Raw genomic sequence first — 14117 nt, 5'->3', positions numbered from 1 at the left:
GTGGAGATGAAATAGCTGGTGGTAAAACGCAGGACGCCTTTTCTCCCGGCAAAAGATGAGAGATGGAAGAGAGCATCCCGAGAGCTGAAATCTTAAACCTAATGCAACTATTCACAGTTATTTTGTACAACGTTTATACTGTATGTGTTAGTTCTTCCTTTCTATTTCTGTGTCAGTGTTAAAGGAAATATCACAGCTACTTGATAAAGCTACCTGCTTCTACATGACGATCACAATTTTGAAACTTAACCATCAAACACATTTAGCCTCTCTTACTGGTTTCTATTAGTCTCTTAATTGAAGATCTTTAAGAGCACATTTACAGTTGAAGTAAAATCATTTATGTATTATGTGAGTCTTGGGATTGCAATGATTTTTGCAACTGTTTAACCAAATGACTATAAGGAAAATAAACACAGTGGTACCTTGTAACTCAACGTCCACTAAACTCAAAATCTTTGAAACTCAACAACCTTCGTCGAGAAATCTGTACCCTTAAACTTAACGTGTTCAGTTTGTTTTTAAAAAATGTATTTATTTAATTTCAAATAACAATGAACAGTCGCTTTGTTCAGCGCCTGGCTTGAGCGGTGCGGTAATACGTCATCAATGTGTGCATATGAGACGAATCTGCATTTGTATGGAATAACCGTCAGATTCACTCTGAAAGCTCCACATGTATCTGTGTTTAGCTGTATTTTCCTCACTGTTTCACTTTTAAACTTGAGTTACAGCTCGAGGTTCTGAGAAATTGTAAGAATCAACTTTTTATTTTAGTGTTTTTATATTATATTTGTGTTATTTTCAGTGTATAAGTGTCAAAAACAACCTCATTATTTTACATTAGCCTAAATATATGCAAGTTCATGGGACCATGGAACACATTAACAGGTTTCCCAAACATCCTTATGGGAAAAAAAAATACCTTCAAAAATACACTCAATGCCAGTCCCAGAACCAATTGACGTTGGGTTTCAAGGTACATTTACATTTTCAGCATTTAGCAGACGCTTTTATCCAAAGCGACTTACACAATGAGCTGAACATGATGAGCAATTGAGGGTTAAGGGCCTTGCTCAGGGACCCAACAGTGGCAACTTGGTGGTGGCGGGGCTTGAACCGGCAACCTTCTGTTTACCAGTCCAGTACCTTAACCACTGAGCTATCACTGCCACCAAGCTATCAAGCTACCACTGTACCTGTTTTCTAAAAACATGCCAAAATATCTGAGTAAAACTATAAGCTACACACGGTTTAGATTATATTTTTGGTCTTGTCAAATTTAATTAAATTTTTTTGCATTTTCTCCCCTTTTCTCCTGATTTTTAGCATGTCCAATTTGTACCCAATTGCATTATGCTTCCTCTCTACTGGAGCCGACTCCCCACCCCGATTGAGTTGCCATTGACTTGTGGCAGGATACCGGAGCTCCTGGAGGAAACCCACACAGACACAGCAATAACATGGATGTTGGCTCCCCAGCCAGATGAAATCCCAACCCAATCCTTTACTGGGAGGTGACAGCGCTACCCACTGCACCACTGTGCCACCCAAATATACACCGATCAGCCATAACATTAAAACCACCTCCTTGTTTCTACACTCACTGCCGATTTTATCAGCTTCACTTGCAGTGGCGATTTCTGTAAGACTGCAAGGGAAGCTTAGCTTCCCCTAAAATGTCAAAAATTAAATGGTCAAATATGTACAGTTGTGTTAACATTTCATTGACTACAAATGTGTTAGAACACGTTCATCTCGAAGACGAGTTCGTTCAGAATCAGCTACTTATCACAAATCGACTGACTCGATTTTGTTAACTCCCGGAGCGTCAATGCATTTGCCCGCAGAAGCTGAGCATCTGTTCACTTCAACGGGACTGCATGGAAAAGTTTTTTTCATTGCTTCAAAACTTTGGATAAATGCCGTGATTTTGTCCCGCCCCCGGACGCGGAGCTTCTGCAAGATGATTGGAGGATCAGTCGAAAGGCTGAATCCTGTTTTGATTGACAGCTATTTTGAGATCTACACATCACTTAATCACTGGGAGCTTCAGTCCCCTCGCGGATTTTGCAAGTGAAGTCGAAAGACAAACTGCAACCCATTTCTTGGTATTTCCTTGGTGAAATTACTTGACCATTTCCATTGTTCATTGTGTAAATAAAACACACTCATAGTATTTGTTTCAGGACACTGGTCAAGTCCCAGAAAAGACGCCTGCTTGGTATGGTAGGATCACAGGCCATTTTCTTGAAAAGGAACGGCGGGCAGAATTTATGTATAAATAAATTGACAAATTTTATGATGTAAGCCGACAATGAGCTTCCCCTCTTTGAAAGACCAGCAGCCGCCACTGTCCACTTGCCATATAGAAGCACTTTGTAGTTCTACAATTACTGACTGTAGTCCATCAGTTTCTCTACATACTTTTTAGCCTGCTTTTACCCTGTTCTTCGATGGTCAGGACCCCCACAGGACCCCCACAGAGCAGGTATTATTTAGATGGTGGATCATTCTCAGCACTGCAGTGACACTGACATGGTGGTGGTGTGTTAGTGTGTGTTGTGCTGGTATAAGTGGATCAGACACAGCAGTGCCGCTGGAGTTTTTAAATACCGCGTCCACTCACTGTCCACTCTATTAGACACTCCTACCTAGTTGGTCCACCTTGTAGATGTAAAGTCAGAGACGATCGCTCATCTATTGCTGCTGTTTGAGTTGGTCATCTTCTAAACCTTCTAAATCTAAAGGAGAGCGAAACTGCCGCACGTCCCCTCCAACACGTGCGCAGTAATCGCACATTTTTTCACCCACACGAGACGAGTTCACACGCTGATCAGCACCATTCCTCGACTCCTGTGCAGACGGCATCAAGCAGCCAGCAGAGGTCGTAGCTCGCTCAGCCATGAGGAGGCCCTATCCGGCTTGTCCTACCCAGAGCGGTAGAGAGAACAGAGTGGCGACACTCCCATAGGGAACCGTTGGAAAGGGGGCGGGACATTTTTTCTGCGCAGCTTCCGGGTTGTGGAGCTCTGTATAGTTCCAAACAACCCATAGAGCCCCATTCATTTCCACTACTTATCAAACATTTTTAGCTGTATGTTGCTTTGTTTTAAAAAAATTATGAATTTAATGTCATTAATATACTTAATACTGTTATTGTTTAGCATTTGCTCAGCACTAAATGTTACATGTTTATCTTAATTAATAGGTATAACCCAATTTAGCTTAGTCAGTTAAGCTTAATTAATGACACACGAGTCTTTTCACCTAAAATGAGTTGATTAATCAAGAGTCTTGTTACAGAAATGATCATAAAACATTAGAACCACAATAAATCATTATACTTTTACTTTCATACTTAAGTACATTTGAAGGTAAATTTAGTTTAGTACTTTAGTGGAGGTAAAGAGTATTTTTACTTTTACTACTACTTTTACTGGAGTAATATGTTACCTTGGATATCTCTACTTTAACTCAACTAAATGGTTTGTGTACCTTGTCCACCACTTACATTAGACAAAATGAACTAGTGCATATTCATAATGAATTCATTAATGTATTACATGTAGGAATCAATTATTAATCACTCATGAAATAAGAGATGAATGAATGCTTTTTCATGTACCTGCACTATAATGTTAAAGGTACGGTAGGTAGTGTGTTTATCAATCTGTTCATTCAGTGCAGTTCATTAAACCTTATGAATCCAGCCACATGGCTTAGTGTTTAGCCAAAATGATTATTATTATGAATCCTCAGGAAAGTGAAGGGAGATTATAGTTTATGCAAAAAACAAAACATAAAAAAACTTGTCTATACTCTATATTGTCTCTACTACTTAATGATATGGCATTATGTAATGTATGCTAATATAATGTACTGTGTGTTAACAAGAACGACCTATTAACAAGTCATTATAAACATCAATCTTCCACTTTATATACCAAATTGACATTAAAGCAGATGCAGTAAATGTAAACGCAGTTGAAAATACCCAGAAATTGTACAAATGTTTATTATTTGCCGTTTAATATTTCATTTACTGCTGCCTGTCCCATTTGAGAACATGACAGCGCCGGGTTTGTTTGGAACTATTGAGGGTTACATGAACCACGTGACCGCGTAGCGGCGAGATCAAGGAGTGTCGCAACTCTCTCTATCTACGGCTCTGGTCCTACCCTATGAACAACAGCCAATCCTTGTTCATGTAGCCGCCCAGCCAGATGGCAGAGCTGAGATTCAATACGATGTATTCGAAATCCCAGCTCTAGCATGCTAGTGTGTTTTACCGCTGCGCCACCTGAACTGCGAATGTTTTTGCTGCAAGGCCTTTTAATTTCTTAGTTCGTTTTTTTTATTATTGACTACATCTGGTGACTTCTCTGTGTCCGTATAAATAGGTCTAGTTTGACCGCACCATTAAAAAGCATATAAAACAATATACAGTCAATCTGTCATCTGATATACTGGAGTGGCCTCCTCAGTCTCCAGATTTAAGTCCCATATAAAATCTTTTGCGGTATTTAAAGAAAGTAGTAAATACTGCATGAGAAGAACGGGTAAAGATTCCCCAAGAGAGGCGACAGAAGCTTGTTATCAAGGCAAACCGATGTTCCATCAAGTACTGAGGCTGAGGAATGAATAATAGTGCACCTGCACATTTGTCAAGAGATCTAAATGTATTTCATTTACTGATGTTCTAAATATTGCTTGTGTGTATCAATAAATATTCTTTCTGTTTACTGATACTTGTTGTAGATTTTCATTCAGTTCTATACACATCACCATAATACTGTTTAATAGTGGCTCGGTGGGTAGCACAGTTACCTCACAGCAAGAAATGTCCTGTGTTCGATTCCCAGGTGCACTGATCTGGGTCCTTTCTGTGTAGAGTTAGCACGTTCTATACATGTCTGTGTGGGTTTCCTCTGAAAGCTCTGGTTTCCTCCCCCAAAGACGTGCAAGTGAGGTGAATTGGTGATACAATATTATCCATCTTGTGTAACCAGTACTTACCTGTCCTGTCATTAATGTAACCAAAATTTGTAAAACATGACGTTAAAATCCTAATAAATAAATTTAATGTGAGAGGGGTTGGATTAGAGCTGGGCGGTATGATGGTACATTCGGTATACCATCTTTTATTCCTTATACCGCACATATTTTTCAAATACCGCCACACCATAGCATAGTTAATACAACAGCTGTAGGCTGTTTTCAGCTATTGTGTCATTTTGTGGGGCTAAGCAAACCTTACAGTACATGGTGAAATAAAAATGTGTTTTTTTTCTGTTTTATTCGTGCATTTTCTCCCAATTTAGTGTAGTCAATTAGTCTTCTGCTGTTGGGGGAGCCCTGATTGCAGTCGAGGTGGGTATATTGCTGCTCATGCCTCCTCCGACCCGCACGCAGCCCTTAGCGGAACCCTTTCTCACTTATGCATTCTGCACAGGCGCCTCTCTATCTGCCAATCAGGTTCCTTACACAGCGTTTGAAGACCCCCCCTACATAGTCCGGTCATCCCGTCCTAGCAGAACCATGTCTGCTGCAGGCACTGCCAATTATGCCCGCTAGATGGCGCCCAGCCGACCGGTGGCAATGGCGAGTTTCGGACAGAGGAATTTAGAATCTCGGCGCTGATGTGCTAGCGGAATATCCTGGGCGCCCTCGAAATAAAAATGTTTTATATTCTATGTACAGTAAGTCCTCGGGTTACGGTGGACTCGACATATGGCGTTTCGTGGTTACATCGCCATCTCCCATACATTTATTAAGAAAGTCTTGTTCCGTCATTCCAATGTACGGCGTTTGCGACATAAAAACAAAGTTCGCACGGGAACTAGTTGGCGAGTTTTTTGTTCATACTGCCCAGTCCTAGGTTGAATATATTAACTATAGTTTATTGTGTGTGTAGTGAGAGTTTGTAAGTGGAATGCAGTTTATGTGTAAGTGTAGTTTAATGTGTGTGTGGAGTGCAGTGTGTGTGTAGGTGCAGTTTATTGTGTGTCTGTGTGTGTAGTGAGAGTTTGTAAGTGAAGCGCAGTGTAGAAAAATTGCAGTGAAAAAAATCCTCCTCAGCTCCAGTCACCATCCAGACTGAGGACCTTAAGATGGTTAACGCTTAAAAGTACCCATGTGTCCACGTAAGTGACAATCTGGGATGGGAGAGGAACGTGGACTGGCTGTATAAGAAGGTCCAGAGCCACCTCTACTTCCTGAGAAGGCTTCGTCCTTTGGTGTGAGAGGCAAGCTGCTGAGAACTTTCTATAAGTCTGTGGTGTTGAGTGCCATCTTTGTGTGCTGGGGCAGCAGTATGGGGACACCAAACGAAACCATTAGGAAGGCTGGCTCAGTACTGGGGGTGAAACTGGACACAGTGGAAATGATGGTGGAGAGGCAGATGCTGGCAAAAGTGTCAGCAATCATGAAGAACCCCTCCCACCCACGCCATCAAACAGCACAGGGACTGAGAAGTACACTGAGCAGCAGCCTGTTTCTGCCCCGCGGCAGGAAGGAACACTTCCGCAGGTCATTTCTCCCTGCAGTCATCAGACCGTACAACTCTGGACTCTAATTCCTCTAATCATCCATGAATAATTATCTGCACTGGACACTTTCCTGTAGTTATGTAGTTACTGCACAATCACACTTCAAGAACAGCTACAGTTGCATAGGTAAACATACTGTATATACAGTGTATCACAAAAGTGAGTACACCCCTCACATTTCTGCAGATATTTAAGTATATCTTTTCATGGGACAACACTGACAAAATGACACTTTGACACAATGAAAAGTAGTCTGTGTGCAGCTTATATAACAGTGTAAATTTATTCTTCCCTCAAAATAACTCAATATACAGCCATTAATGTCTAAACCACCGGCAACAAAAGTGAGTACACCCCTTAGTGAAAGTTCCTGAAGTGTCAATATTTTGTGTGGCCACCATTATTTCCCAGAACTGCCTTAACTCTCCTGGGCATGGAGTTTACCAGAGCTTCACAGGTTGCCACTGGAATGCTTTTCCACTCCTCCATGACGACATCACGGAGCTGGCGGATATTCGAGACTTTGCGCTCCTCCACCTTCCGCTTGAGGATGCCCCAAAGATGTTCTATTGGGTTTAGGTCTGGAGACATGCTTGGCCAGTCCATCACCTTTACCCTCAGCCTCTTCAATAAAGCAGTGGTCATCTTAGAGGCGTGTTTGGGGTCATTATCATGCTGGAACACTGCCCTGCGACCCAGTTTCCGGAGGGAGGGGATCATGCTCTGCTTCAGTATTTCACAGTACATATTGGAGTTCATGTGTCCCTCAATGAAATGTAACTCCCCAACACCTGCTGCACTCACGCAGCCCCAGACCATGGCATTCCCACCACCATGCTTGACTGTAGGCATGACACACTTATCTTTGTACACCTCACCTGATTGCCGCCACACATGCTTGAGACCGTCTGAACCAAACAAATTGATCTTGGTCTCATCAGACCATAGGACATGGTTCCAGTAATCCATGTCCTTTGTTGACATGTCTTCAGCAAACTGTTTGCGGGCTTTCTTGTGTAGAGACTTCAGAAGAGGCTTCCTTCTGGGGTGACAGCCATGCAGACCAATTTGATGTAGTGTGCGGCGTATGGTCTGAGCACTGACAGGCTGACCCCCCACCTTTTCAATCTCTGCAGCAATGCTGACAGCACTCCTACGCCTATCTTTCAAAGACAGCAGTTGGATGTGACGCTGAGCACGTGCACTCAGCTTCTTTGGACGACCAACGCGAGGTCTGTTCTGAGTGGACCCTGCTCTTTTAAAACGCTGGATGATCTTGGCCACTGTGCTGCAGCTCAGTTTCAGGGTGTTGGCAATCTTCTTGTAGCCTTGGCCATCTTCATGTAGCGCAACAATTCTTCTTTTAAGATCCTCAGAGAGTTCTTTGCCATGAGGTGCCATGTTGGAACTTTTAGTGACCAGTATGAGAGAGTGTGAGAGCTGTACTACTAAATTGAACACACCTGCTCCCTATGCACACCTGAGACCTAGTAACACTAACAAATCACATGACATTTTGGAGGGAAAATGACAAGCAGTGCTCAATTTGGACATTTAGGGGTGTAGTCTCTTAGGGGTGTACTCACTTTTGTTGCCGGTGGTTTAGACATTAATGGCTGTATATTGAGTTATTTTGAGGGAAGAATAAATTTACACTGTTATATAAGCTGCACACAGACTACTTTTCATTGTGTCAAAGTGTCATTTTGTCAGTGTTGTCCCATGAAAAGATATACTTAAATATCTGCAGAAATGTGAGGGGTGTACTCACTTTTGTGATACACTGTACATACATACCATATATTTCTCTCTTTTTTTCTATTTTTATTTTATTCGATTCCATGTATATTTATTTTATTTAGCTTACTTCAACGTGTACTTGAGTTGAGTGAACGCAGGTAGCTGGAACACTAGTTTCCCTTAGAGAATAAATACAGGGTTATCTTAGGTCAGTGTGTGTAAGTGTAGTTTAATGCGTGTGTATGTGTGTAGAAAAGAGTTTGTAAATGTAGTGCAGTGTGTATGTATTGAGTTTGTAAGAGTAATGTAGTGTGTGTAAGTATAGTTCAATGTGTGTGTGTAGTGAGAGTATGTAAGTGTAATTTAATATGTGTGTAATTGTAGTTTAATTTATGTGTAAGTGTAGTTCAATCTATGTGTGTGTAGTGGGAGTATTGAGTGTAGTACAGTGTGTGTAGTGAGAGTTTGTAAGTGTAGTTTAATGTGTTTGTAAATGTAGTTCAATGTATGTGTGTGTAGTGAATGGGAGTGCAGTACAATGTGTGTAGGTGTAGTTTAATGTGTGTTAGTGTAAAATGTGTGTGTAAGTGTAGTTCAATGTATGTGTGTAGAGGGAGTATTTGAGTGTGGAACAGTGTTTGTAAGTGTAGTTTAATGTGAGTGTTAGTGTTAAATGTAGTGTAAAATGTGTGTGTAAGTGTAGTTCAATGTATGTGTGTGTAGTGAATGTGAGTGCAGTACAGTGTGTGTAGGTGTAGTTTAATGTGAGTGTTAGTGTAAAATGTATGTGTAAGTGTAGTTCAATGTGAGTGTTAAATGTAGTGTAAAATGTGTGTGTAAGTGTAGTTCAATGTATGTGTGTGTAGTGAATGTGAGTGCAGTACAGTGTGTGTAAGTGTAAGTTTAATGTATGTGTAAGTGTAGTTCAATCTATGTGTGTGTAGTGGGAGTATTGAGTGTAGTACAGTGTGTGCAGTGAGAGTTTGTAAGTGTAGTTTAACGTGTTTGTAAGTGTAGTTCAATGTATGTGTGTGTAGTGAATGTGAGTGCAGTATAGTGTGTGTAGGTGTAGTTTAATGTGTAAGTGTTAAATGTGTGTGTAAGTGTAGTTCAATGTACAGTATGTGTGTGTAGTGAATGTGAGTGCAGTATAGTGTGTGTAGGTGTAGTTTAATGTGTAAGTGTTAAATGTGTGTGTAAGTGTAGTTTAATGTATGAGTGTGTAGTGAATGTGAGTGCAGTACAGTGTGTGTAGGTGTAGTTTACTGTGTAAGTGTTAAATGTGTGTGTAAGTGTAGTTTAATGTATGAGTGTGGTGTGTAGTGAATGTGAGTGCAGTACAGTGTGTGTAGGTGTAGTTTACTGTGTAAGTGTTAAATGTGTGTGTAAGTGTAGTTTAATGTATGTGTGTGTAGTGAATGTGAGTGCAGTACAGTGTGTGTAGGTGTAGTTTAATGTGTAAGTGTTAAATGTGTGTGTAAGTGTAGTTTAATGTATGCGTGTGTAGTGGGCGTATGTGAGTGTATTAGTGTGTGTAGTGAGAGTTTGTAAGTGTAGTTTAATGTATGTGTGTGTAGTGAATGTGATTGCAGTACAGTGTGTAGGTGTAGTTTAATGTATAAGTGTAGTTCAGTGTATGTGTGTAGTAAATGTAAGTGCAGTACAATGTGTAGGTGTAGTTTAATGTGTGTGTTAGTGTTTTTTTGTAAGTGTAGTTCAATGTATGAGTGTGAGTGTTGGTGAGAGTATGTAAGTGTAGTGCAGTGTATGTGTGTGTGTAGGTGTAGTGTAACGTGAGTGTTGTTTCATGTGTGTGTTGGTGAGAGTAGTGCAGTGTATAAGTGTGTAGGTGTAGTTTAATGCGTGTAAGTGTTAGTGAGAGTATGTGAGTGTAGTGCAGTGTGTGTAAGTGTAGTTTAATGTGTGTGTGTGTGTGTTAGAGTATGTGAGTGTAATGCAATGTGTGTAGGTGTAGTTTGACGTGTGTGTTGCTGAGTGTGTGAGTGTAGTACAATTTAACGTGTGTGGCCAGTGATAGCTCAGTGGTTAAGGTACTGGACTAGTAAACAGAAGGTTGCCGGTTCAAGCCCCGCCACCACCAAGTTGCCACTGTTGGGTCCCTGAGCAAGGCCCTTAACCCTCAATTGCTCATTGTGTTCCGCTCACTGTGTAAGTCATTTTGGATAAAAGCGTCTGCTAAATGCTGAAAATGTAAATGTTCATCTAGTTTAATGTATGTGTGTTGGTGAGAGTGTGTGTAGTACAATTTAACGTGTGTAAGTCTAGTTTAATGTACGTGTGTTGGTGAGAGTGTGCCGCATGTGTGTGTAAGTGTAGTTTAATGTGTGTGTGTGTGTGTGTGTGTGTTGGTAAAAGTGTGTAAGTTTAGTGCAGTCTGTGTGAATGTAGTTTAATGTGTGTGTGTTTGTTTTTCTTTTCTTTTCTCTGTAACTGAGCTTTCGCAATAATAATGTCCTTATTTGTCATGCTAATAAAGCTTCCTTTAAGTGTGTGTGTGTGTGTGTGTGTGTGAGTGTGTGTGTGTGAGTGTGTGTGTGTGTGTGTGAGTGTGAGTGTGTGTGTGTGTGTGTGTGTGAGTGTGTGTGTGTGTGTGTGTGTGAGTGTGTGAGTGTGTGTGTGTGTGTGTGTGTGAGTGTGTGAGTGTGTGTGTGTGTGTGTGTGTGAGTGTGTGTGTGTGTGTGTGTGTGTGTGTGTGACCGCGCCCTGTTTTTACCTGATAAGCGTGTCTGGATTCGCTGTGTTACGTCACACGCCAGGACATTCCAGGAAGCGTTCAACGGGTTGCCAGATTGGCAAAGACATTATATACTGGCATCCGCCCTTCCGTTTCAAAGGTACAATAACATCTCAGTTACATAAACTTTAAATGTTCACATTTTCATTTGATTTTATAGCATTAAATCAAATAATAATAATTTACATAAAACACAAACATAAAGGTTTTTGTTTTAATAATCAAAATGTAGTTTTCATTAAACAGAATAGGAACGTAAACAATTATTAGAAATGATAATACATGGTTAGTAAAATATGGCCTGTCTAGACATTGTTTATATTTATTATTATTTATTACAATATCAGTAGCTAATTAATTCCTGGTCAGGGTCAAGGAGGGTCAGAGATTACCTGGAAAAACAAGAAAAACAGCTAGTAAAATAAACGAACGGATTTTTACATTATTATTATTATTATTATTATTATTATTATTATTATTATTATTATTATTATTATTATTATTATTATTATTATTATTATTATTATTATTATTATTATTATTATTATTATTATTATTATTATTATTATTATTAATCAGTAAGTGCTTCATTCCTAGTCAGGGTCAAGAAGGGTCAGAGATTACCTGGAAAAACAAGAAAAACAGCTAGTAAAATGAACGAACAGATTTTTACATTATTATGATTATTATTATTATTATTATTAACATTATTATTATTATTATTATTATTATTATTATTATTATTATTATTATCAGTAAGTGCTTCATTCCTAGTCAGGGTCAAGGAGGGTCAGAGAAAACCTGGAAAAACAGCTAGTAAAATGAACAAACAAATGTATTATTATTATTATTATTATTATTATTATTATTATTATTATTGTTATTATTATCAGTAAGTGCTTCATTGCTTGTCAGGGTCAAGGAAGGTCAGAAACTATCTGGAAAAAAACAAGGTAAACAGCTAGTAAAATGAATAAACGATTTATTATTATTGTTGTTACTATTTTTATCATTAATGTGCTTCATTCCTAGTCAGGGTCAAAGAGTCTCAGAAACTACCTGAGAAAACAACAAAAACAGCTAGTAAAATGAATGAACGAATTATTAGGCTCTATTTCCTAAGAAGGCTGAGGTCCTTTAACATATGCAAAAAACTTCTCCATATGTTTTATCAGTCTGTGGTTGCCGGTGTTCTTTTTTATGCTGTGCTGTGCTGGGGAGGCAGTATTAAGAAGAAGGACGAAGCACGGCTGAACAAACTGATCAGCCGTGCTAGGGCAGTGGTCGGCATTGAGCTGGAATCTCTGGTGACTGTGGCTGAAAGAAGGACCCTTAGCACACTCCACTCATTTACATTTAAATTTACACTCCATCATGGACAATGTGAACCACCCCCTGCACACTGTTATTATAAAACAGAGGGGTATGTTCAGTGACAGACTGCTGTCTGACGAAATAAATTTATTGCAAAGATATAGAAAATAAAAACTCAGTTGGGTCACTTTTGACCCAGGTTGTGCATCAAAGGGTTAAGTATATTTATACACATGCATATGTATGTTGATGTATATATAGATATGGCTATATTGGCCCAATTCAATGTGCAAGACTCATCACTTTAATATTTAATCTATATTTAATGTTTATCATATCCTGTATATTTGGAACTGCACCTTTCTGCACTTTTAATTCCATTTGTAGTTTATTTACACTCAATCCATCCTTATCATTAATAATAACTGCTCTGTAGTTATGCAATATATGTTATTCAATATACTGTATGTAAAACTCAGGTTACCTTCAATGTTGGTTATGTTTGTGCTGTTATGTATTTTTTTAAATGTACATTGTTGAATTTTTATAGTGTGTATTTGATGTATAATGCTACTGGGACTTTAATTTTCTTTTGGGATCAATAAAGTGTCTGTCTGTCTGTCTGTCTGTCTGTCTGTCTGTCTGTCGGTCGGTCGGTCGGTCGGTCGGTCGGTCGGTCGGTCGGTCGGTCGGTCTGTCTGTCTGTCTGTCTTTATTATTATTATTATTATTATTATTATTATTATTATTATTATTATTATTATTATTATTATTATTATCATTAATACTATTAGTAAGTGCTTCATTCCTAGTCAGGGTCAGAGGCTCAGAAACTACCTGGAAAAACAGCTATTAAACAATGAAAATAAATGAACGAATTTTTAAAAATGATTATTGTTATTATTACTTTCAGTAAGTGCTTTAATCCTGGTCAGGGTCAAGAAGGGTCAGAAACTACCTGGAAAAACAGCTATTAAAATAAACAAACTTATTTTAAGTTACTTATTTTATTTATTATTAATAATTTTATTATGATGATTATTATTTTTATTATGAAGATTGTGAAACATTGTACACAGGTTTCCTTATAAGAAAAAGTCTGTAACCCACCTCAATTAAAATCAGCTGTACCTGCGATTGGGATCCGCGCCATTTAATTCAATCTGGCAACTCCGCTCCACTCCCTCCCATTCCCAGCACACACATAGAGGAACAGCGAGAACGGTTTCATATTCAAACTGACTTAAACAGAGCCGAATCTGCTCCATTACTCCTGATTTTTACTCCCTATCTGGAGTTAAGCTTGTTCTGTTGGAGTTCTTGTGCTCACCAGTGTGTTGGAGAGGTGATTTTAGTGAAAGTAGGGCGAGTTGAAAAGTTCAGACCAGCACAGGAGTCTCGTTTCATTCCTCATTCCTCCATTTTGAAGCGCCTCACCTCAGTGCGGTAAGTTTTAACTTTGCTCATATTCTCATTTAAACTGTCTGTTTGGTGTTTGTTTGATGACTAGAATTGTAATTCTAACTCTGTAATGTAGTTTAGTCAACTTTTGAGTTATTTTTGGACAGTAAAACAGTAGGTACTGGCCAGTGTTGTTGCTGGACTAAACCGTGGGAATATTGGAGCCCTGTTTAGGGTTTATGCTAAGCTAACCTGGCTATAAACCTTATTCAGTTTTAAACCTGAATAGTTTTTCCCCCTCAACTATTCCATTATAAATGTTTGTCTTTCATAGAGGAGACGTTTTAAAAGCAACA

The 14117-nt window shown here is 39.2% G+C and overlaps 1 protein-coding gene across 1 annotated transcript in view; it reads left to right on the top strand.

The window, feature by feature from the left end:
- Nucleotides 1-13562: 13562 nt before the first annotated feature.
- ctnna1 (catenin (cadherin-associated protein), alpha 1) overlaps nucleotides 13563-14117 on the top strand; it is a 238033-nt gene continuing 237478 nt past the window's right edge. The window contains exon 1 of the mRNA XM_063018999.1: nucleotides 13563-13806. The gene's annotated coding sequence lies outside the window, so the exon portion shown is untranslated. The remainder of the gene's footprint in view (nucleotides 13807-14117) is intronic.

The sequence above is a fragment of the Trichomycterus rosablanca genome, chromosome 1 (assembly GCF_030014385.1).
Source record: "Trichomycterus rosablanca isolate fTriRos1 chromosome 1, fTriRos1.hap1, whole genome shotgun sequence".
Classification (NCBI taxonomy): domain Eukaryota; kingdom Metazoa; phylum Chordata; class Actinopteri; order Siluriformes; family Trichomycteridae; genus Trichomycterus; species Trichomycterus rosablanca.
The sequence above is the reverse complement of the archived record's forward strand: the minus strand, read 5'-3'. Positions and strand labels throughout refer to the sequence as shown.